Source organism: Fundulus heteroclitus, unplaced genomic scaffold, assembly GCF_011125445.2.
Source record: "Fundulus heteroclitus isolate FHET01 unplaced genomic scaffold, MU-UCD_Fhet_4.1 scaffold_183, whole genome shotgun sequence".
In the NCBI taxonomy this organism is placed as follows: Eukaryota; Metazoa; Chordata; class Actinopteri; order Cyprinodontiformes; family Fundulidae; genus Fundulus; species Fundulus heteroclitus.
Genome location: NW_023396595.1, coordinates 87,955 through 112,445, shown reverse-complemented (window position 1 = coordinate 112,445; position 24,491 = coordinate 87,955). Strand labels below are relative to the sequence as shown.

The 24,491-nt window shown below is 41.4% G+C and overlaps 1 protein-coding gene across 11 annotated transcripts in view; it reads right to left on the bottom strand.

Moving 5' to 3' along the window:
• The window catches only part of celf5a (cugbp, Elav-like family member 5a), a 299,092-nt gene that overhangs the window by 223,294 nt on the left and 51,307 nt on the right, over positions 1–24,491 (bottom strand). The window lies entirely within an intron of this gene.

Genomic DNA, 24,491 nt, shown 5'->3' with positions numbered 1-24,491 from the left:
TTTGAAAGTTTTATAGGGAACACAGGTCACGGAGGGAGGAATCAATTATATATTAAAGATCATTTCAGACCAGCGGATGAGAACTCACGCAGGGTTCTACAGCTTTTACCACACACCATAAACATTCATCTATACGAAATAAGCTTAAAATGCTCCAACCAAAACATAAAATACTGCCTTTTCTGCTGCCATTTGTGTCTAGTTATGTTGGTGCTATAACGATCCTCTCATTGGCTAACATAGATGTGCTCGCCTTTATGCCTAGCGCTCACGCACAAGCGTCGAGATTCATCTGTTTTACCTTATCCATCTGTGACAAAATGCGTGTAGTGTTTGTCTTTTATTTTAAACTAAAGGACCTAAGCTGGGCCGCGCAGATAAAAGCAGACAGAAGGATCAATTTAGATGATCTATGAAAGTTATTAGTAATGACATTTATGAATATTTTATAGAAGATAGGGAATGTCATCATAAATTTTTATATAGGGAAATGAGGCAGGAATATAAAACAAACAGCATTAAACATTGAACATGGCCCTCATGTCAAAACGATTGTGTCCAGAATAATGGGTGAGTTAACAAGATGGAGCGAGCAGATTAGAAAAAGAGACGACAGGCGGTTTGTCTTGGATTTCTCTGCCTCCCTGTACTGACGGAAAGGTCAAGCCTGCGCGGCGGATGGCCATCGGGGAGGGTGCCCCTTGTCGGGCTCGCTGCGCGGGTACCCAGCGGTTCCTTAAAAAGTTAAGAGCAATCAGCATTTATTCGTCTATTGATCTGTTGTGTCCCCAACAGGTCGACCATTCCTGCTAATGTGCTGTGTTCAAAATGAAAGCCGGCACAACGTTAATTGTTCAATGCGTTGCTACCTCACATTATCATGCATTTGGAGCAGTTTCACAAGGCTGGAGGAGCAGGGTAGTCAGACGGGACACCGTGGCTCGAGGAGCAAGGCAGCAACACGGAGACAAACGAGACATGATCTGCAACTTTGGGCCACACAGCTATGACACATTGCTGCCCTTTCCACATGCTTCACTTTCTGCATGCATGCCCCATCAGCTGTGTTGGAAAAGTTTTCCCTGTCGTGGAAATCAAGTATTATTGCTCCCTCGGGCGTTCTAGATTATTCTTGTCTTCTTTTTGTCGTTACCTCACCTTCTTCACCCTTATTCACACAACAGTGAGTGGACAGGCATCTATCCCTGTCTGTAGGTATGGCCTGTAAAAAGAATGCTAAAAAGTAGATCCCTGATGGCTATAAAAGAAAAAAAAATAAAGCAATCACTAATTTTTCCTAGGGATGGCAGTCAAAGACAATGAAATCCTGCACACACAAAAAAGGAGCAGATACTTTTACTCCAAGTAGCAGCCCTGGGAGTAGGCAACATACTGATGTCCTTGCCTCTGATAGTGTATATCACTTTAAAGAGGCTATATTTTGCCATTGAGGGCTGACGCGAGCAGATTTTGTGGGGACAGGAGAGGCATGGAACATCTGGACAGCATTTAGGCTGTTTATAAAGACAGGAAGTCCTCTCTGACCTGTTTTTCACACTTCATTTAATGCCATGGATTGATGTCAAAACTACACGTGGGTCCCTGTTTGATTTTCTCTGGTTTGGCAGGCTTGTGCACTGTGACATTAATATAAGGCGGAGAGGGGAGTGAGAAGCTTTTATTAAAAGAACATTAATTTAAATTCATAAATGTACATACATTTTCTTAGCATTTTGGTATACTTGCTTTTCAAACAGGGCTAAACAAACAATATGAACAAAATATGTAAATCCAACACTTTTGTTAAAAATTGCAATCAAGATTGATCCGCATTTCTCTGCCTGATTTCTTTCTGTACTATGTCAGTGGGATATTTAGTATCTCAGCCACTGAGATACACATATAATATGGGCATTAATGGTAGTTACAGTCCAACCAATGGGTCAAAAATGTAGTCAAGAGGATTAAATCAGAGGATTAATGCACGACAGTTGAAATGCAGTATCCTACACAACGTTGTGTTCATGTAGTCCTTATTGATTGAAAAATTGTTAAAAAATTGTCTTGGGTTAACATTTTTGGGTATCCTTCCACAAGCTTCTCACAACAGTTTGTTGAAATTTTGGACCATTCCTCCTGAAAGAACTTACCGAAGCTGGCTGCCACCGAGTTTATTTTGGAGAGCACTAAGCGGACCCAGCATTGCATCTCACACTGGTTTGAACACAGTTCAAAGCAGGTAGTTTCACCCACAAAAGACAGGTTACCTGCTGTTTCACTCACTGACACCGAATCAGAGCAACAGACTCTGTTGTTCTTCAGCAATTTTGTAACTAATTTGGCTGTATGTTTAGGGTACACCAAACCACATCATCTGTGGGGCACAGAACCCATCCCCTTCATGAACAGCATGAACCGGACATTTACAAGCTGTTCATACAGGCTTAAAATTTGCCAGTCACCAGTGGAGTTTGTACCCAAGGATGAACCAGGCTTGTGGTGGTTCACAATTCTGTTCCTGATTTATTTTTGCTTTTTCACTTATGTCACACAAAGAAGAAGGGTGTTTTAGGAGTGACCTTAAGATAAAGCCAGACATGTGCCTTTAATTCACTGAAATGTTTAAAATTATTCCAAACTTCCAGAGCTTTGACATCATCACCTGGGCTTTCTCGTCGTGTGTGGAAACTTTTTCTTTCATTATTCAGGGATTAAGCGAAAAGAAATAATAGTGAAAAAAAACCTTTCCTGTTCAGAAAAAATAAATGTTTCTTCAGTTTACTATCAGGCCAAAAAAATGTGGGTCTTGCTACACAGAGTCTGTAAATATCTGGTTTCAGCCGTAATTCCCACATAAGCCCACACAGGCACACCCCAATGTCCACTCTCAACAAAGGCTCTATACTTTAACTACACTTGACATCCCACAACTTAGCATCTCTGGGCAGCCTAATTACTGTCCGGATGCATGCGGCTCTGAAGGGCCGCGCAGCGTTGGAGCGTCTTTCCCTCTGCCAGTGACAGTTGGTCTGTCAGAGGCCAGGCAGAAGAATAGCATGTGGCTGAGGGGAGGGGATTAGCATTCACATGGCACCTGTTGCCAGCCAGTGTGCCCATGCAGGCTAAAGATAATTACAGTGATTTTGTGGAGGAGTGGAGTGCAGGGGTAATTGTAGTTTTGGCGGAGCAAAAGGGAGAGGAGAGAACGGAGGACGAGGCTTTCACTATCTCACTACCGCAGCGCTGTTGACGCCTCGTTTTTTTTTTTTTTTTTTGTGTGTGTGTGCTTCGAAGTCACGTGGAATGAAACGGCTCTGAGTGAATCTGAGAAAGGCAACCACACACACGCATGCTATAATCATAATTAAAACTCGGTCGCCATGGAAACACCTTGCTGGACATGTGTCCACGGGCTGCAGCCAACAAATGTTCAAAACGCTGATCAGCGGACTGCAGGATTTCCTAAGACTTTCGCATCAGCTCCATAGATCTGCCATGACAAATAAATAAATACACAGCAAGTTCTCAGCCATAAAGCAGTTGCCTCTGCTTACTCACTTAGCGAGCCTGTTGTGCCATCACTTCAGCCATTACAAATTATGTTATTTAGTAAACGTCTGCTTGGGCACCAGGGGGATAGCAGTGAGCGTGGGAGTGGGGGGGGGGGGGGGGGCTTGGAAGAAGGGAACATATAATATTACATAAAGCGTTAGCACGGTGTAAAGCTTCAATGATTGGTGTTAAGGTTTTCATTACACAAAATGAGTAATTGCTTGTCATTTGGAGCTGGCATATCCCACAATCATCCTCACTTCGGTGCCATCAATCAAGCGTTTAAGTGCTGATGACTCTGCTCACATTTAAAGCAGGCCAGCCGAGCCACAATGCACTGGGGAAACTCATTGTTTGCTTCGTTACTCCTCAGAGCCCGACTACTGTGTGGGGTGAGTGCGTGTGTGTGTGTGTGTGTGTGTGTGTGTGTGTGTGTGTGTGTGTGTAAGAAAGAGATTGTGTGTATGTTCTTGTATCTCGTGAGAGAACCGTGTGTGTGTGTTCTTGTATCTTGTGAGAGCACCTTGTGTGTGTGTGTGTGTGTGTGTGTGTATTTAAGAGCGATAACGTGTGTGTTTGAGCAGAAACAACATTAGGATGTGGTCTTGCTTCTCTAGCTCTTACTTGGTTCTGCCGTCCGCGGCACATCAGTTATTGGTAAGAAAAAGCTTACAGAGTTTACACATGGACAAAGAAAATATACCCAACAATGCACTCAAGGTGTAACATTTATATGTCTATGAGTATAAATATGTGTCTGTGTTTGGCTTTGTTCTTTATGTGTGTATTCTGGGCAATATTGAAACATATTTGGGGTCTGTTTTAAATGGATAGCAATTCGATAGTTTTAAACTGAATGTTAGGGGATGGGTGCTATTTTTTTCTTTAAGCCTTCTTAAATCGATAGCCAGGAGGCACAGTCGAGCATTGACTAGCATTGATGCCTCACCTCAAAGATGTCCTGCGTTCAAATAGAGGTCTTTCCATGTCAAAAATTCAACAATCTTGGCACTCTACTATGAAGACCAGAAAAAGTGTACAAAGTGTGCAACTAGTTGCCCTATCAGTGCAACTTCCCACTTGAGCAGTGGATCTCCAGAGTTACCATTGGCCTCTTAGGTGCTTCTCTAATTACTGCTCTCTATTCCTGGTCTGTTCGTTTTGTTGGATGACCATGTCTTAGTAGGCTGGCAGTAAAGCCATGCTTCAAATGTTGCACTGAGAGGGCCTTTTTAGTACACCTGTATTTGTATCAAGATAAAATTACACACAGGGAGTCTTTTTACAAAAATATTGAGTTAGATTTACTGGTATGAAAGAAAAGTGGGCTGAAAACAAATCATTTTTACCAACAAAAACTTTTTCAAAGCAGTTTCTTTTACTTCACAGATATACTTAAAGGAGCACTGTGCAAGTTTAACGGTTATTTTTTCTATTTTTTATTTTTTCTTTACCATACATGCACTTACATTTGCCCGACATGTAAAATACATATTCCGCTATTTACTGCCGGTGCCTGTATCGGCTCCATCGGTCAGTTCATGAGAGAGTGATACGTATGAGTCGTATTCTCCGGGCATGTGCGTGGGTCTGATGCGTTGCGTACTCTTGTTCACCTGGTTTCTTTGTTGAGTATCCACCAACATTGACGCATTAGCAAGAGAAAGTGGGCTAACTCCAATATTTACATCTTTCTTACCTCAGAAGACATCACGCCTCTAAACAAAAGACATGTGCAGTCGCAGTGACAGATGCTTATCTTCTTCTCTCATGCACAACACTGGTGTCATTTCAACTTGTCGCCAGAGGGGGCAGACGTCTGCAAAAAACCTGGAACTTACACAATGCTCCTTTAATTTTGTGTCAATATAAAAAAATATATACAAAGGTGACAGAACAAAGAGTTTAACACATTAATGTTTGTCATGCACGCAGCTTTATAACAGGGTTCAGTACATGCAAGATGACTAAACGTGGATATGTTCATACTTTCAGAATTCATACTTTTTCAAGGTCCTGTAGAGCAACCCTCACAGCCACTTTATTTGGACTATGGTGGTTTATTCAGGCCAGAGATTTGTCCAATATAGCTGAGTAATATCAGAGTAGTTGGGGAGTCATCACTGCTTATAACCCTCTTTATGGAGGACAGCGGGCAAACAGCTGCTCACTCCCCACAACACCCTCCCACACCACGGCCTTCTCCCCGAAGTGGACAAGAATGGCAGAGAGAAGAGTGGGACAGCAGATGAGGGAAAAAGGATAGAGAGCGGAGAGATGGAGGCGCACCATGCCAGTCAACCAAATGATTTACTCAGTAAAGTAAAACTCAAGTGGAACAACAGCTAAGTCTCCAGTCGAGCCTGAGCCATCATCTCTGTCTCTCCCCTCCCTTCTCATCTCTCTCCCTCATCCCCTCTTTGCTCCCAATTCCTACCAAATCTCAAGCTTGGTTTGACAGCAATAAAGTGTGCTGCTCAGGCAGAGAGAGCAAGTAATATACCTTTTTCATACAGATGATTTTTGCCAGAAGGCAGATGAAAAACATAGTGCGCAAAATGACGGCAAAGAAACGAGTCACAAACTACAGAGAAAGGCAGATAGACACAAGATGGACACAACAACACATTCAATATTTCAAGTCAGTATTAGTATAGGGTTAGAAACATGAATATTTGATCATGCAGTCTAGACTTTAAGGCAAGGTACACCATCATCATTCAGGCCACATTTTCTTGTTGAATCAAAATTGCAGCTATTTTGCTGTAAGCACCTGTCAGCATCTATGTGGTGTGTGGAAGCTGATCCTCCTTGTTTATCTGTGGTGCAGTAGCTCTGTGCTGAGGGAAATCTAAAAACTTGTCCTCCCACTGCAAGAGCGACAGATTGATGGGCCGACGGACAGGCAGCGTGAAACTGAGCTAAAGCCGAGGGCCAAGCCGAAGTGAGAGGTAGCCTTAGCCAACACAGGGCCAAAACCGATGCTGTTAGAGATCAATAGCTTAATGGAATTAGTTTGCCCTTAAAACATGGCTGCCAATCATATTTACTGAAAGCTGTTTATGTTTGCTGTAAAGCCTCGTTCAATATTCAAAGGCTATGAGGGAGTCAGAGGCGACTAGGGAAAAGAGAAAACCACCGTTGGTGCTTTCACACAGCAGGACCTGTCTGCAGATATCTGGTTCTGAGGGAAAAACGAATTGTTGTCAGGCCAAAGTGAGTTCACACAGACTTGGATACTGTTCATGCCTGGCAAGCTCATGTTTTGTTCATAGTGAGAGCATTACATTTTGCATCACTCATGTCACTATTCTCCAAAAATTCAGAATTCCTAAACCAAACAGCTGGGTTCAAAGGAAACGTGTATGTAGCTTTCACTGATAAATTACCAGTGTCATATTTGAGATGGAAAGGAGGCTACCACAAGATGTCACTAAATCCTTCGCCCTGCTCCTTTAACCAAAGCAGGGACTATGTCCCGAAACTAACAAAGTAGTATCATGGCCTGTGAACATTTGTAAAACATGTGAATGTTTACGCGTTCTGTATTTACGTTTTTTAAAACTTTTTTTTTTTTTTTTTTTACATTGGGGTAACGTGAAACACGAATTGCACTTACATGATCTCTTTGGCACGGATCAGCCATGCTAATCAGCTCGTTGATACATCTAAATGGTTAATTCCTCTTGTGCTCGAATAAGGCCAGCAGAGAGGTGACACATCAAGACTTGCATTTTGCACATAAATAAATCCTTCCGCACCTCCACAGTCAGGCACACAGAAAGAGCCAAGCTCACCACAGGAATGGCGGGTGCGGCAAGCGATTAAGGGCATGGAACAGATGCCCACCTGCCCCCCCTGAACCTGGCCATGCCTCAGCTTTGCCAGGGTGCCCAGGGTTGCCCCTGGGTGCCTTAATACACCATTTCCATCTGTTGCCTGGAAAGTGAAGGGCAGAGATGTCCAAGTGCATGGGCATTAGCTGCCTCCATTCTCTGTCCACCCTCCTACTCTTGCGAGCCTGCCATCTATGTAGCATCCACCTACCAATCTGCTGTGAAAGGAAAATTGTACATTATTGGAGCAACACAATGTCGGAGTCTTCTTTTCAAGCCATCACACCAACAAAGCAGAGTCTCCAGCTTTCAACTGACGGTGCAGCTATGTACATTTAGCACAATGATGGCTGTAAGCAAAGAGATGAAGAATGCGGGCCCAGCATGTCTCCTTTGATTTAGCTCAATCTCATCCACTTATCAAAGAAAGGCCTGTATTTGCACACAGAACAAAACAGCAGCAGGGTGAAAAAAAGGGTCAACTCATGTTGAGAGAGCAGGATGTTTACAAAAAGGACAAAACATTAATAAGTACATATAGCTGAACTGCCTGTCAATCAAATCACTCTGATTCTGGAGTTTTGTTCCTTTCTCCCTTACTCAAGATTCAAACGATTATTATCAGAACAAAGCCTGCCTTTATGCTAATTACCTTGTAAATAAACTAGCTTGTCATTACTTTTCAAACCAATTACAGGCTGCCTAATGGTAGTGCTTAATTAGCAGACACTTTAGCCGGAAAAAAAAAGAGAGAGGGGGAGAAAATGAATGACTAGAAACAAAAGCAAAAATGCTGGTATGGGAGTTACTGCATTTACTATGTAATTATACAAAGATCATATGTTGTTTTTTGTTTCTTTTTTTTTTGTATTTACTGGTATTTCTTTTATTTCCTGTTTGGTTGTGCAGAAGTGTTATAAAAGAGGCCGAACCCCTCTCTCTCCACTTTCTTTCTGTTAACCGGGCAGCTGACAATGGAGCGCTCAGCAGGTGGCTTCCTGGACCCCTAATAGTGGTGTGGCAGCCGTGAACCTCACAGCTGGAGGACAGGAAAGGGCAAAATAGCATGATGGCCAGCCCACCCGTCTCCAACAAGCCTCACATCTTCTAAGCACAATAGCCATCTACATAACTCTAAGCCACCCCCGTCAGCAGCCCATTATTAGCAGTAATCACACGGATCCAATCAACCCTGACTGGTAACCAGCCGGGATGGACTAAAAAAAAAAAAAATCAAGATATTTTTCTAATTAGTGAAGGCGCCATACATAAGCGCTAACAAGCCACAGTGATAACCACACTCTTCAGTGTCAATGTTGTTGCTGAGTGAAGAAGGCAGTTATTTTTTGTAGTAGTGAGGTGTCTAAAACTGAAATCCGAGATTAAGCTAATTAAAAGAAAATTGAATATCCCTGTTTGGTATTTCTTACTAAATGTCAAGACATTCCATTGGTTTATTCAGGGAGAACGTTCAGGTAAACGTTCAAATTTTACTTGCTGTAGACCCAGACTTAAAAATGAGACTAAATAAGTAAGAACATAAGTTTAAAAGACATGAATAATTTCAAAATGTATGGATAAACGTCAGTCCAGCAGTGTGTCTTTTAGGTCATCTTTTACAGGGAGGATGGTTAGAATTTTGATATATAAAGAATTTGTATTTCTAAACATATTTATGGTGTTTTTCCACTCACATTAAATCTGTCCCACTTCATTATTCATTTCTACTGCATAATCCATTACAATTACCTTAAACATGGCCATGTATGTTAAGACTTAGTTTATTTATTGAGGAGTTGGCAATACTGAGAGACGCAAAGCAAGAACAGAGATTTTTCTAAGCTGATAACAGGAAGTCTCAACATAACATAGCAAGGTTACTGTTTTATCTTTTTGAGCTTTCAGCCTCTGTCTGCCATGAAGCATGCTAAATTTGGATTTTTGTAATAATTAACACCTTTTTTTTTCCTTGACGGGGAGCTTTGGGAGCAAGAAGTCGAACCTCTGTCATTTACAGATAATCTTTCCGCCCTAGGAGGTACAGCTGGAAACCATTCAGAATTTTTATGGAGTTATCCTGTAAATATGGCAGGAGGCAGGTGACATTATATATATATTGAATATGATGGGCACAAAATGCAACATGACACCACATTCTTATTTGTTGGTGGGCTCAGATGTGGAAGGGAAAAAAAAATAAGGAGCCTGCCTTTTAGCTGTGACACATATTCCCCCATTACAGAGATGCTCAGACTAAGTGTGAAACACATTTGGGGAGAAAGATGAAAACAGCTGTAACGATCTCCAAGCTGACAGGAGAGTTGGCCTATTCCTTGGAGGGGGGGTGTGTGGAAAAAAAAAACTTTTCTCCACACTACATCTCACTGGGTAAGGGGTGGGGGGTGGGGAGTGGATTACAGCCATTTTAACAACTAAGAGAGGGATCTGTACAAACTGAGATTAGACACTTGTCATTCACAGTAAAGCAGAGATGGAAGGATGAAGAGGTAATGGGTGGAGGAATTGCTGTGACAGTGGCAGCAGTGTTATACTGGATTTTTGGGTTTAATATAAGAATTCTGCCAGTATAATTGCGTTTCAGCCCTTATCCTCTGCTGCATCAGGTCTTGTTTGGCGACAGTTTCGGGTGCTTTATCTGCCACCATTCTCTCCCTATCCGGACTCAATCAAATTTGCTCCGGCTAGCAAGAGACAGAGAAGGGAGGAATACAGCAACGATAAGGGTTGGGACTAGTATTTTTTCACATGTGGGATGATTTTTCTTTTTTTTCTTTTTTTTCTTTTTTGAAATGAACAGTTTTCTTGGCATGCTTATCTTGCTTTCATTAGTGGGCTGTCATAGTGTTAAGGCAGCCACAGAGTAAGACAGGGAGTGAAACAAGCAGACAGGCTGTTAAAGTAGAACAGAGTCACGAAGGTAAGACTGGAAGCGGGAAAAGATGGAACCATAGACAGGTTAGCCTTGGACCTATAATATTAGCCACATGCGATGAATTACTCACTAACTGAAGAAAGCTGATTAAAGTGTGTGCTCCACAAAACTGACAGCTACACACTTATATAAAGACCAAATCAGCATGGGTTGCATTTTTTACTTGGTAGACAACTTTTATTTTTCAATAACATTTATATCATTGCTGAAATTAACATAGTAACATTTAAAATATGAGCCAGAAAAATGTGCGTACGATTACAGATGTACACCAGAAGGTCATCTGCATAGTGTGACTGCTTCATTTGGGTAATGTTTTTTCGTGTTGAACCTTATTTTCAACTCCTCCCTGCTGTTGCCCAAAAATTGCCGAAGAACAAACTGTTCTGTCAAACATGTGTAGTGTTGCCACGTGATGATTATCCCATTGTAGTTTAGCCCTGAAATATGTAGATTTAGTGCACCAACCTGATCAAAAGGAAAAGAATATATATGTAAATGTACAACAGAAACGTAACTTTGAAATGTAATTGTGAGTCAGAGTTTCTTGGTTGGCAAGTGATTATTTTGTACAGCAGTCCTCAAGATCGTTGTTCTTTTGTAATTAGTTTAGCCTTATCTGTTTAAAGCCCACATACTATTTATTAAAGAAACATGATGTGGCAATACAGAGGCCCACAATCCATTAGCTTGTAGAAACACCCTTGGCAGTAACAGTTGCTAAAATGGGGGTGAGATGGGTGTTTACCTGCACTCTTCTAGACATTCCTTTAGTTTATTGAGGTTCGACGCTCCTCCACACACAGTTTTCTCAACACCCTGTTACCACATTTCCACAGCTTGAGGGGTGAACTTTGATTGAGCCATTGCAACGAGCCATTCTCAGCCATTCTCTTCATCATTTCATTTCAGTTCATGAAATAATTTCAGCTGAAACTGACCTATTGGACAGATGGCTTCACATTTAACTCTAGAAAACGTTGGTAATGTATTCATGGTTGACTCGGTGACTGCAAGGTGCCCAGGTCCTGTGGCTGCAAAACAAGCTCAAATCATCAGCCAACCATGCTTGACAGATGGCATGAGGGGACTGTGCTGTTGCACTGTGTTTGGTTTTGGCCAAACATAGCAATGCCTAGTGTAGGTAAATTTCATCTTCTCCGGTGTCATCTTTCCAGAGGATATTGTCCCAGAGGTTTTGTGGTTCATTAGATTTTTCAAACACTAATTGTAAAGTAGTTGTTGCAACAGAAAAGAAGACGTGTCTTGGCAACCCTTCCAAACAAGCCATACTTGTTCTGTCTTTGTCTAATACTGCTGTCCCAAACTTCCACCTGTAAACCAATAGCTAAGTCCCATAGAGTTTGACCTGTTGGGTTTTTCAATTTTTATTATCATACATGAATTTTGAGGTGAATTTTCTGAGATCGACAGCCTTCTTAAAGCTTTTACACTTGTGAATAATATGTCTCTCTGTAGAGTAAGGGACTTCAACATGTATGGAAATAGCCTTGTAACCCTTCCCAGATTGAAGAGTGACAACAATTCCTTCTCTGAGGCCATTGCTGTTGTTTGTCTATATTAGCATTGTGTTAACACACATCTTTATGCTCTAGACCAAAAACCTGACAAAACTTCTGCTTTTACAGAGGTGGAAACAGTTCTTGATCAGTTAATCAAGTTCATCAGCCTTCTTGAGATATATGGAAGCTTCAAGTATTTACTTCGTTCAAAAACTAATGACAGTGAGAGACGTGTTTCGTTTCTAAAACAGTTGAGGTTGAACTTTAATCATTTTAGAACCTGTTAAAGACCAGATTGTTTTATATTTTTCCAATGACAAGATCTAATTCTCTGGATACTTCTTCTTTGTCACGAATCCATGACAAGGAGAGAGAGAGAGCGAGAGAGAAACTTTTTTGCTGTTGTTCACCATTTCTTATGTTTTTATCAATTTTGTTATTCATTAGCTCTTCCTTACAGGATCATGTACAAACAAATACAAGAAAAAGCATACATTTTTACATATTTTTTTTTTTACAACAGGATAAAGAATGGGATGAACTGTATTGAATCACAGTCGTGCCTGTTGTCCATTAGCAGACATAATATGATGTATCAGCCACCTACTGGGGGCCTAGTGCAGCACATTCCCATGCAGTCACAATTGCACACATTCACATAACCATGGTATTGTGTGGGTGGTCTGTGAAAAGCCTGGGCAGCTTCCACTTTAAAATGTATCCCTCCTTGGACCATGAAAAATGGTCTCCTCCATGCTCAAAATATGACTTCCATCTTTATAGCATAAGTCACTGCTTTGTCTAAAAGAAAAGTATTAAGAAACTGCATAAGAAGGCAATGTAAATGCTGCTTGTACCTAAAGCGGGTGCATTCTTATGTATAGTACACCCCTGTACACATATTTGCATGTGTGTCCCTTTTTACTACAGCGTTTCTTAAGTATTTTAGATCACATTGCTTGGCATAATAATTTATTTCAAAGGGAAAGAAAAAGAATCAGAAAATTAAATAAGCACACATAGATAAATTCTCCAAGTTAGAGAGAAGCCCTCAGGGCACAGAGATGGATTAGAATTTTAAGGTTAATTTGTGCAAAAGAAATACAAAACGCAGTAGCGCTGGCCTTGAAGAAATACTGCCCTCGGAGGCATGCTGTATTACAAGCCAACATGTTTCAGCAACAAAAATTGGATCTGATTTTAAATTAAAAGTTGCATGTGTGAATGTAAATTGCAAAACAACTAATTTAAATGCACCAGCTTGCTAACCTCTGAATGAGTGCAAACATTTCTCTATATGCACCATAGAAGATTCATATTTAGAGATGCACCTATAGGTTTTTTTCTGGCTGGCTGATACTGGTTTCTGGTTTTCTGGCAAATTCGGCCTGCTAATTCTAATTCTGATCAAGTCCAATGTTTTTTTTTTTTGTTTTTTGTTTTTTTGTTCTTAAGGACTATAGCCAGTAAAAGACCAAAAAATGGGCTGCAGGTTAATTGATTGAGGTAGCAGTTTTGAAATAAGAAATGAAGGAATTACATCATTATCCACAAGCATCAAATCATATGTCCCAAACCTTTACTTATTGTTTTAAACTCGTTGATGTGTTTATGCGTCAAAAATGGTGATTCTTAGTCTCAATACATTTAATGACGGGGGAAAAGTGTAACCTGTCAGCATTTGACTTGCCAATCATCCATCAGAGTGAATCAAGGAAAAGTTAACTGATTGCGTTCTACGGCTGACTGATTAGTGCATCTCTAATTATATTGTAATACATGCACTACAAAGGAAAACAGCATGCTTTTAAATATTGGCGCCTTTTACATTTTACTTTGAAGTGTCAGCAACACTAATATGGATGATTTGGATGTTTTTGCAAGGTTGTCAACAGTAGTCACAGCTTCATATTTCACAGCTTTCCAAGTAAAACTATGTGACTTGATGCAAGCGCTATTTCACAACAAAAAAAAAGGGAAAAAAAGAGGGTGGAAGTTATATATACAGTATTTTATCATAACATGTCAGGGGGCAAATGCAGCACAGATTAGAGAATGACATAAAATGAGCAGAAATGAGCATGAAGTAAATTTTTGTTCCTAGCCTGCAGTTTGTCTATATTTGGGCACGAGAACATTTAATAACGCAATCACGTTACGCAGTTGCACTTCAAAGTATTTACTGAATCATCGCCTGGGGTTAAGATTTAAATTTTGAATAAATGTGTTTATGGATGAGGCAGGTAGCGACGAATTTAATCTGACAGATTGAAACAGAGGAGCACGATGCGCGCTCCAGCCCAGGTGAAGGTTACCATAGCCCCCACAGGGCATCAATCTCCAAGACAGAGCGCGACAGACAGATGGAAAGCAAGTGAGAGCCGGGACGGAGGGAGTAACTAAAGAGAGACTGATGGAGGGGGGGAAAGTGAGAGCAAAGTGAGAGTGAAAACGAATGTAAAAGGAGATGAGGGCTGGCTAGATCAATAGAGAAGTGTTGCTATGACAACAGGTCATTGAGAGCCATCATTGTCACGTTTTTTTTTTCTTCTTCTCGTTTTTTTAATCGCACTGTCGACAAAAAAATTACGTGAAGACAAAATATAAATTAGTTGTCATTTTGTGAAAGTAAAAACGGATGCTGTAGCGTTAGAGGCTGAAGTAACATCACAGACCTCTCTTTGAGTATGCCTGATTGGAGGAACAGAAACCATTTTCTGCAAACAATTTGTTGAGGCTTAAAGCGAGATTGCTGTTGGTAAATGAAAAGGTGGCTGGATTAGAGTGAACAATGTCCAATCAGATTAAAGAGGCCTTGGTCACAGGTTTAAAGGGGAAATGTGTACGTGGTAATCAAAACCTCAGAGACGGGGACCGACACCGCTTGTAAACAAAAATGAAAGACTTACTCGTCCATCACACAACCTGTGTCTACTGGGGGGAAAAAAAACTGCATCATCCCCCCTCGAAATAAAAAATAAGCCTTTCAAGATGTTTGAAGGGAATATAAATTACTGTGTTTGGATTTGCTGTGGTTAGAAATTACCCACCAATAACTGCTGTTGTTATTAGCTGCTAGAATTTCATCTGAGATTAGGTCTTTTACAGCCCGCGCTCTAATCGCCTCGCATCTATACAATCCATTTTCAGCTGAAGAGAAGGCGCCGTCTTCCCCAAGCCCAGATGGTGTCATTACTCTGGTAAGGCTGAGTGATTATACACTGCTCGCACTGGGAGAAACAATAGTTGAGAGTTCTGTGGGCCTTTTTTTTTTACAACACTTTTCTCCTTTACTTTACTCACTTTTAATGCCATTGTTTCCACTCAGCACTCTCAGTTCCTTCCTGCATCTTTATGTGCGCAGAAAGTTTCTGAGAGGGAGTTGGATGCCTATTTTTCTTCACCTGCAATCAGTTGCAATAGTATCCATACCCCAAAAATACTTGTTTTTTTACACCCCAACCAAATAAATCTGAAAAAATTGGCAAGTATTGTTAAGCAGTTTTATACATCTCTGTATAAAACTGCCTTTAAAATTCACATAAATAGTAAACAGAACCAAGGTAATTCTGGAGGAGTTGCAGAGATCCACAACTCAGGTGGGACAATCAGTTGACAAAGAAACTGAACTGTAGTCCACTTCCCCAACCTGGTTTGCCACTGAGGAAAGCAAGACCACAATTAATAACGTTGTCCTAGATGCAAAATGCTATGTGTGGAGGAAAACTGTGCATCACTGCGAGCACACGAACACAGCAGTGGAACATGGTAGCGGAAGCATCATGCTGTGTGTAAATACAGTGCAGTCCTGGAAGAAAGGACTGGGGTAGAGGTTTACTTCCCAGCAGGATAGTGACCCCAAATATACAACCAAGACACTCTTGTTTTTTAATCAAATCATATGTGTAGATGCATTAAGAAGCTGTTTTACAAACTATTGACTCACAGGGTCAAAAGTATGCCACGCTTTCCAACTATAATTTGTAAAGAATTTCGAAAATAATGTCTCATTTTCTGTAAGCTTCACAATTATGTGCTGCCTTATGTTGATTCATTTCATAAAAACCCAATAGAACACTCTCACATGTGGTGGTAACATGACAACATGTGGAAAGGTTGTAGGGGTTTCAAAGACCAAGGCCACACACGTATGCGCACTCCCAGCCTAATCTAAAGTCATTGGCCGACTGAGACGGGGGGCAGCTCAGTGAAGTCGTCAGGGTGGCGTGGTCACAGCGCATCAGCCAGGGATTTTGTTGTCAGGCAATATCTTCTTATTCTTACAGCTGGCGAGGAGAGAGAAGTAATTTCTAAGACAAAAAGGTCAACAAGCTGAAAGTGTGATGGAGGGCCGTGACACACCTATAACACTCCTGACAAACCAAGAGTCGGTGCAAAGGAGGAGGGTATGAGAGGACAACAAGGAAAGCAAGACGCAACTGAAGGCTGTAAAGAAAAAAACGTTAAGGTTAGAATTAATATAGGAAAATAAATATATGAAACCATATAAAAACTAAGGAGAAACAAAGGGAGTCAGTGGATTGAAACACAAAGGAAAGTGGAGAAGACTAGGCTGGAGCCGCATCCTGTTATCCGCCGAGAATTGTGCAATGGGGAATAGGTGAGAGAAGGTTGGGGGGGGGGGACATATTTAGCAATTTTTCCTTTTCTATTTGGGCCATGCAGCTTAAATATCCCCTATCTCTCTTAAAGGAGGCATTACAAGTATCCCAGAAGAGAAACGGCCGTAGCGACAAACACTGCTGAGGACATTCTGTGTTTCAGGGAGTCACGCAATAGCTACATTATTAATAAAACAAGAGTGTATGTTGCATCTTTTAAATGATTTAGAAATTAACACAAAGCGTACCCTGACAATCTAAAACCCACACACGCACATACACATAGCAAACGTCACCAGCGTTGTTTCATGCAGAGTCATCACTGCTCAACCTCTACTCTTATAGGTTCGTCACTTGTATTGTTGAAGAAACACCACACACTCCCCTGTACTATCTCCATTTTTGGGCCAATGTAACTAGACCACCTTCCACACGTTCATGCTTCATCTAAAGTTTTTTTCAACACGTCTTTCCAATATTTCCAGGTCATTTTTTAAACGTCTTATTTGTTTTCCCTCTCCCTCTTCTGATGACAGAAAGCCTTCCTTGTCTCAAGCAGACGCCCCGAGTTCCCTAGCAGCAGCATGTGCTTACGTAACTCAGTTAGCTGGAGTATTTCAGATGCTGATTTTTGCTCCCGGTGTCCCTTATTTGTCTTTTCTCTCTTGTTCTTCTTTGTGTCATATCAGCCAGCCTCAGTTGTTCCCATCTGCTGTATGTTTCTGTATATTTTCATTTTAGCGTCATTTGGTTTTGTGCCTGTCTCTAACGCTCTTTTCGTCCACCACATCTCTCTGCCCTGGGACCATTTGCTGTCCACGCTTATTTTTTTATTCTCCGTTTTTCATCTCTCTCACGCTCTTCCTCATCACCACCCTCCCCTCTTCTGCCTTTCCCTTTCCTTTCTGTCTTTTTCACCCCACCGCAGCTCTCATGCTCTGCTCACACCTCTTTCAGCACATCAAGATGAGAATCGCAAAATGCCAGCAAGGAACGAGAGAGAGAGCCAGAGAGAGAGGGCGAGGGAGAGATTCCCGTCTCTACATAGTATTCACGCTTCCTTTTGGTGAGGATGTGTACCTGCAATGTTTGGAGGAACAAACGTATGTGGTGATATTTGTTACATGTATAGATATACAACCTGAGGTAGGCCAGTACCTCTGGCCCACCATGATGCAACTCTAAAACATTGTGCTATGAAATATTTATACGGCCATAACTTTTTTTCACATTTTGTTTGAATTTACAGCGTCGGTCGTGTTTGATGACGAGCCTCTATGGAAAGCAGTTTTGTGAATTTAGGTTCCAGACTTTGACTGGGCCATATAGAGCTACATATAACGTGTTTAGCATATGGGCCAAGAAGTTATATTTTAGTCCCGTGTGACCAGAGCACCTTCTTCCATATGTTTGATGTGTCTGATAGATGGGTTGTGGCAACCCAAGTGGGACTCCTTATTGGGTTTTGTTTCAGCTCTTTGTTTAAGGCCTGATCTGTGGAGTGCATGAGTTTCCATGCCAATGGATGCCTGAGCTGAGATGCTCTGCAGATCCTCTTACCACTTGCTTCAATGTTGCTTCTCAGATCTCTGCTCTGTTTGAATGGGCTGCCAGTTTCAGTGTATGGCCATGTCTTGGTGGGTTGGCAGTTCTGCCACACTACTTCCATATCTGTATGACGCATTGAACATTGCTTTGTTAGATTTTCAAAGCTTCGGATATTGTTTTTAAGCTCGTCCGCAGCTTTATGCCAGACCTGTCTGCTGTGTTACTTGGTCTTCACAATGCTGTTTATTAACTAATGTGTTCTAACAACCCTCTGGACCCTCCACACACATGGCTTTAGACTTAGATGGAAATTACACAGATGGGGACTCTGATAGCCATGTTTCTTTATCCTCAACTTTATAGTTATACACACAGTGTTGTTCTATTGCATAAAATCCTAATAAAGTACATTTACATTTCTGAGTAACATGACACAATGTGACAACGTTAAAGGTATGAGTACCTTCGCATGGCAGCTATCAGCTATTTCTCAGCTATTAATAAAATGGATTGCATCCTAAAGACCAAAGTTTTATTCACAGAAATAAGCTCGAAATGCTCGACAAAGCAACCAAAGCTGTAATTTGGTGCCATCCAGGCCTCAGTATTGCTGAGAAGACAGCATCTCTGTCTCTGCACCCGAACATGGCACAGTGCCTAGACTTCTCATAAGGATGTGAGGAGTGAGAGTGGAGGAGAGTGGCAGAGAATTGGTAATGCTCTCCCCTAGCATACAGTGAGCCGCATGGAGGAGCCAGATAAGACACCCTGGCCCCTGCGCTGACTGCTGGAGTAAAGCTTCTCCACCAACGCGAGCAATGACTGCGAGGCTTTGGCCGGCGCTCCGCTCCATCCATCTATAGCCCAGTGATGCCTCTATTACAATGGCTGCCCCACAGCTAAGCGGGCCCTCGCCAGCTGCACAGGATTATAATTAGAAGAACCATGAAGTGCCCTGGACACTGGCAATTGATCGGCCTGACAGCCCGATATTTCCACCAGGGAAATAAACCTTGGTTTGTCACTGAGGCTAAAGTTGGGACAGGAGCTGGGAGCGGGAGTATATTGGGTGCAGGGTGAACAAGGGTGGAAAGTGAAATGGAGGAGAACTAGAGTGAAACTGCAGAAAACTTCCTCTCTGCACTGTTTCTATTCACAGTTTAGATGTCTAACAGAAATGGTGCGTTTGATTAGGTGCATAAGAGCTCGTCTGTGAACAGCACTGCATGCCGGCGTGCTTCCGAGTGTGTGGAGACACTTAATGCTTTATGATTAGGACCGACTCCTTCCCACTTTGAATTCACCCGGCACCTCCCCTTCTCTTTAAACACCTAATTCTTGTTTGTTGTAGCCAGTTATCCCCGCTCATAATTACGCCTAATTGACAAGCGTCTTTAAGCAGGTACGCGAGCAGAGGCGCAGCTGCACCAATGGAAGGGGAAACTACACCGAACAATGTCAAATCCATCTGCTCCCCTATCTCTCAAAAAGAACCATGTTGTGTGGTGACAGATCTCGACGGTAAGACTGAGTGCCGTTTTTAAGGAAATTCAGGTCAGCCTGACAAATACACGAGTTTGTGTCGACATTCGGGGGTTGATCTAATGTTTCCTTGTGTTGTTTCCTCCGTGGCTCGGGGGAGACTTTCAGCTTGACAGCATCACTACAGTTCCCACAAGTCTGCAGCTAGGTCACATGCCCGGAGAGAGACGGAGAGAGACAGCTGACGAGGAAAATCAGAGCGACAGAGCAGCAAGTCAGAACAAAAATGGAGGGCGATGATAGCTTATGCTAAAGGGATAAAAAACTTGCACTTATTTTTAAAACAGTTTGCTCTTTCTACTGCAACTTCAGCAAACTGATATACAAGCATCGTTGCCGTGTGATTAGATATTCTACATCCTCTTCAACAGGTTTGGCATTATTCATTTTTCTATCCCTTTTCAGGCCAATTTATACTGTAGACAATAGCCAGAATTAAGCAGAGCTAGTCGTTTTCAAAACGCTTCAACCAAAGCTTCCAAGAGAGAAATAAATTTGAAGAAAAAAAAAACATACTTCCACGAAGGATTTGCAAAACACAATAATGCTAACACACTAAGAGTATCAGCCAGGTGTTAAGAGATCACAGAGAAGAGCTCAGTTGAAGTTATTTTATTTTATTTAGTCAAATCAACCTAAAATATGTTATAGTTTTGTTGTTAGGGGAAATGCTTAGATGTTTATGCAGAAATAAATCCAGGATACTCACTTAGAATAGATTGTTTACTGTTCAACAGACTGCCTTTATTTTCTATGCTTGCTGGGATTTGAGGACTTCCTTGTTATGTGACAACAGAGCTAAGAACTAATCTATAAAATATATACCTTTTTCTGAGTATAAAATATGCATAGGATAACATTGTTACAACCATAGCAATTAATATTATATTATGTTAGTATCAATAATTGTTGTTTTCCTGCTTTAAGTAAAACATCAAACGTTTTAAATAAAATTTTGGGGAAAATACTATAAAGCCATGGTACTTTCATTCAAGATAATCATAACCTGATTATCCAATACTTTAGTGACTCTGTCCAGCTCATAGATGACACCAAGGTGTTCCAGAAAGGATATATATCACTACGTTTGATGCAGAGTAGCAGCGATTCTGTTTTGAGCTCTTCCAAGATGACATAACTCTGTCCCCCGTCTCTAAGGCTGAGTCCAGCACCCCTGCTGAGGAAGCTCTTTTCAGCTGCTTGTCTCTGTAATCTATGTTATGATCCAAACCTTAAAATAGGTCCCTTCAATGTTATTAAAAACAAACTGTTAAACCGAGAACTTTGTATTTTATACACAAGAGCACCACCCGCAGCACTGCAGACGAGGTCCCAACCCGTCTATCCATCTCCCACTTAATCCAACCATCACACACGACCAAGGCGTCAAGAGACTTGTAGACCTTTCCTTAAGAAAGAAACTTAACCGCGAGCAGTACATGTTTTTCAGGTTTATGCAATAATAATCTGACAAGCCCGACAAATTACCGCAGCCCAAAAAAGGACACACGGAAAAAAAACATTTTCAGCTAGTGCTTTTAATAATGAGCCCCATTTCCTTTTGATTAGTTTTCCAGAAAAAAGCTGCAACAACAGCCATGTTCCTAAATTGTTGTTTTTTAGCGTTAGACTGGCATAATGTCTCTGCATGCTACGTAGCAGGTTAGAAATGTTGCATTTTCCTATCTAATATTAAAATCAATAGCGTCATCTCCTACAACCTTAACTAGCCTTCGTCTTCTGCTTTTCATGCCTTGACTTTACCCTGTAGCATCAGTGCTATTCAAGCAGGCACCGAGTGAGAGCTCCATGTGTCATCTGCCCGGGTGACAGCAATGCACTATTTCTTTTCATCTTCAAGCGATGCCTGCATTATCAGTGTATAAGATGAATGGCAAGGCAATATTAATAGCCTCTTTCTCCGCGGCGAAATGAAAGAGGCTTCAGCAAAACAAACAATCTGCTCCTTTCTTCTCAAGGCAACTCAGCAGCTATATCAAAGGAGGGAAAATAAATGACCATTATGAGTGCTGTTTGCCTGCTCCGGGTCGCGAGAGGGATAGTTTTCGACGAGTCTGTTTAGATTCACAGCTTTGCCTTTTTACGTGAGCAGGATGCACTGTTGAATTGCGGGCTGCAAATGAGTGCTGACACCATATGAGGGCTCAGATCAAATGCTTAGCAAAAACTAAAATGACCAGGCAGAGTAGCGTGTGATGCCAAGGGAGCAGCATATTGGCAACATATATAATAAAATCAATTTTAGGTTTTTTTTTTTTTTGTATTACTGTGCATTAAATCATCATACAGTAAACAACCGGAGTCAGCATAATGCATTCCCCCTCCCTCTCCCTCCGTCAGAATAAATATCCACTCAGAGCAATCCTGTGGAATGAGAAGCATCTGAACCTAATAAACGCTGCAACTATAAAAGCTTGTGAGTGTAATGTCCGGCTGCCGAGGGGTCAAGTCATTTTGTCAAGACTCAGACAAGAAGGTAAAGGAAAGTGGTGTCTCCCTGCTATAAAACACAACATACAGAAACAGAAAATTCCTACATGAAAGAGTGGGCACAGAGCGATGGACTGTCAATGGAATCGAAAGGGCTTGGAGTGATATAATTTGGGTTCAGTAAGTTACTGTTATTAATGCACAGGACCTACCGTGGCTAACTATGAAGCCTACTCTTTACAGGAAACTAAAGCGATTATTTTGCACCCATACCCCATGAATGATTCTTTTATTGTCTTTGTTCTCTCTATTTATGTGCACTGGACAGGGATTTTAATGAACCTCACTCTTAAAAAAAGATTATGCACAAAGACGATCTGTCTGTCTGATGTGTTGGGTTAGAGGGGGAGAGGGGCTGCATTAATAAATTAACCCTCCTGTCTGTGTTCATCCTTGTCAGGATCTACCTTATTCCTGCTGAAGCTCTGCTTTCATTTAAGCTGGAATTAAAGTCCAAATTGGACAGTGCAACAGATTGAATCCCTTTCTGTTTATTAAGCGTTGACGTTTTGATATTAAACAGTTTATTGGGTGGCCAAACGTTGCATTCAGCTGTTTACAATGATCCCCAATCCCTTACAATGTATGGAAGGGGTTGTCTGCTGCTGAGGACATTCAGTGAATTACAGCAGGAGATACCTCCCAAGCAAGTTATTAAAAACACAAAAAACCATTAGCTGGTAGAGCTGGGGCTCATTCCCCTGGTCTCCTTGCTGCTCTCCTTTCCTGAGAGCCTAAAATTGGATGGAGCATCTCACAAACACACACACACACACACACACACACACACACACACACACACACACACACACACACACACACACACACACACACACACACACACACTATTTATAGCACCTTACCATAACAGTGACCTATTTGTTTGGCTCTAAACACTCTGGGGTACACATTTTACACAGTGTGCACTATGTCCGGAACAACCACGATTAAATTAGACATAACATTAAGAAGGGCATGTCAGTGAAGGGGATTTTATTTCGTAAACACGGGTTTAAAAAAAAAGGTGAAACAAATTGCTGGATAAGAAACTGACAACTTGGTCCATATTAGGGAGCAACAGATTACCAGTTCTAATGATTTCCACAAAAATGTATGATGCTTTTTTTCTACAATTAGAAATGAAATTACAATATAAACTCAAATCAGTAACAAACACACACCCAACGAACACTTGCCCATACATACATACATACATACATACATACATACATACATACATACATACATACATGCACGCATGCTTACGTACGTATATACATCCTCACTGAGTTTTAAATCTAACATTGATGCTGTGTGAACACTTAATACTTCACTCTTACTCTTTGTATGCATTTACATTGGTTATAATAATATTTGATGCAATAAAATATTTTGGCAGAACCATGATAATATTGATATTATATTATTATAGCTTGGCCCACTATAAATCAGTTCAATTAAGTTTATATATAGCGCCAATTCAAGACACGTTTTCTCGTAAAAAGTTAAGTCAGTCGAATCATGCAGACAGATTCCTTGTCAAGTACAAGCATTCCAAATTACTCCTGGTTATCAAACAATATTGTCATGTTCAGGTTATCACTTAAATTGGTTAAAAAGTTTTCTATCTAAGGAAACCCAGCAGATTGCATCGAGTCACTGACTTGCAGTGAACACTCCTACTGGACGAGGATGTAGCAACGGTGGACTGCAGAGCTGGCTATGTGTGAGCGGCCATCTGCCATGACTGACTGGGGGTTTGAGAAGACAGAACATACGCACACAAAAACACAGAAGCATTGATCCAGGAATACTGTCTATGTTAAAGCAGTTAGTCGCAGTAAAACCTCCACCAATAGCTATGACTAAGAGAGAAACAGGGTTAACCATTGAAAGGCAGGGCCAAGTCTATCATCTCTAGAAGGAGAGCATTAAGTTGTTGGCAGCAGTAGCTCAGCCGATGACCCTGAAGGAGTCACAGCTGAACAGAACGCCAGGCCAGATGTTGCTTCCATGAAGAGAAAAAACAGAGAGAGAACATTGAGTTAAAAGCTGAAGAAACAGCAAATAATGCAGTATTATATATATATATATCCATAATGTTGAGTTTCTATGCTCCTACATTTCTAGTCCGCATTAATGTCAAATCTTTCTTCCAGCCACCCAGTCAAACAGAATCAAGATAGTGCATGGCGATGCTTTATTTAAGGACTAATACAAAGCAGTCGTGTCTGCTCTTAGACTCTGTTTGTAGGCTACGCTTTGGCTCCGGGGAACCCTGCGGCGTTCTAGCACCGACCGTCTCAAGAGGAGTGCCACCAACCGCTGAGTGAGGAGAAAAACGGCTTTGGAGACGCAGAGGTGGAAGCATGGAGAGGAGAGCCACAAAGAGGGAAGGGCAGAA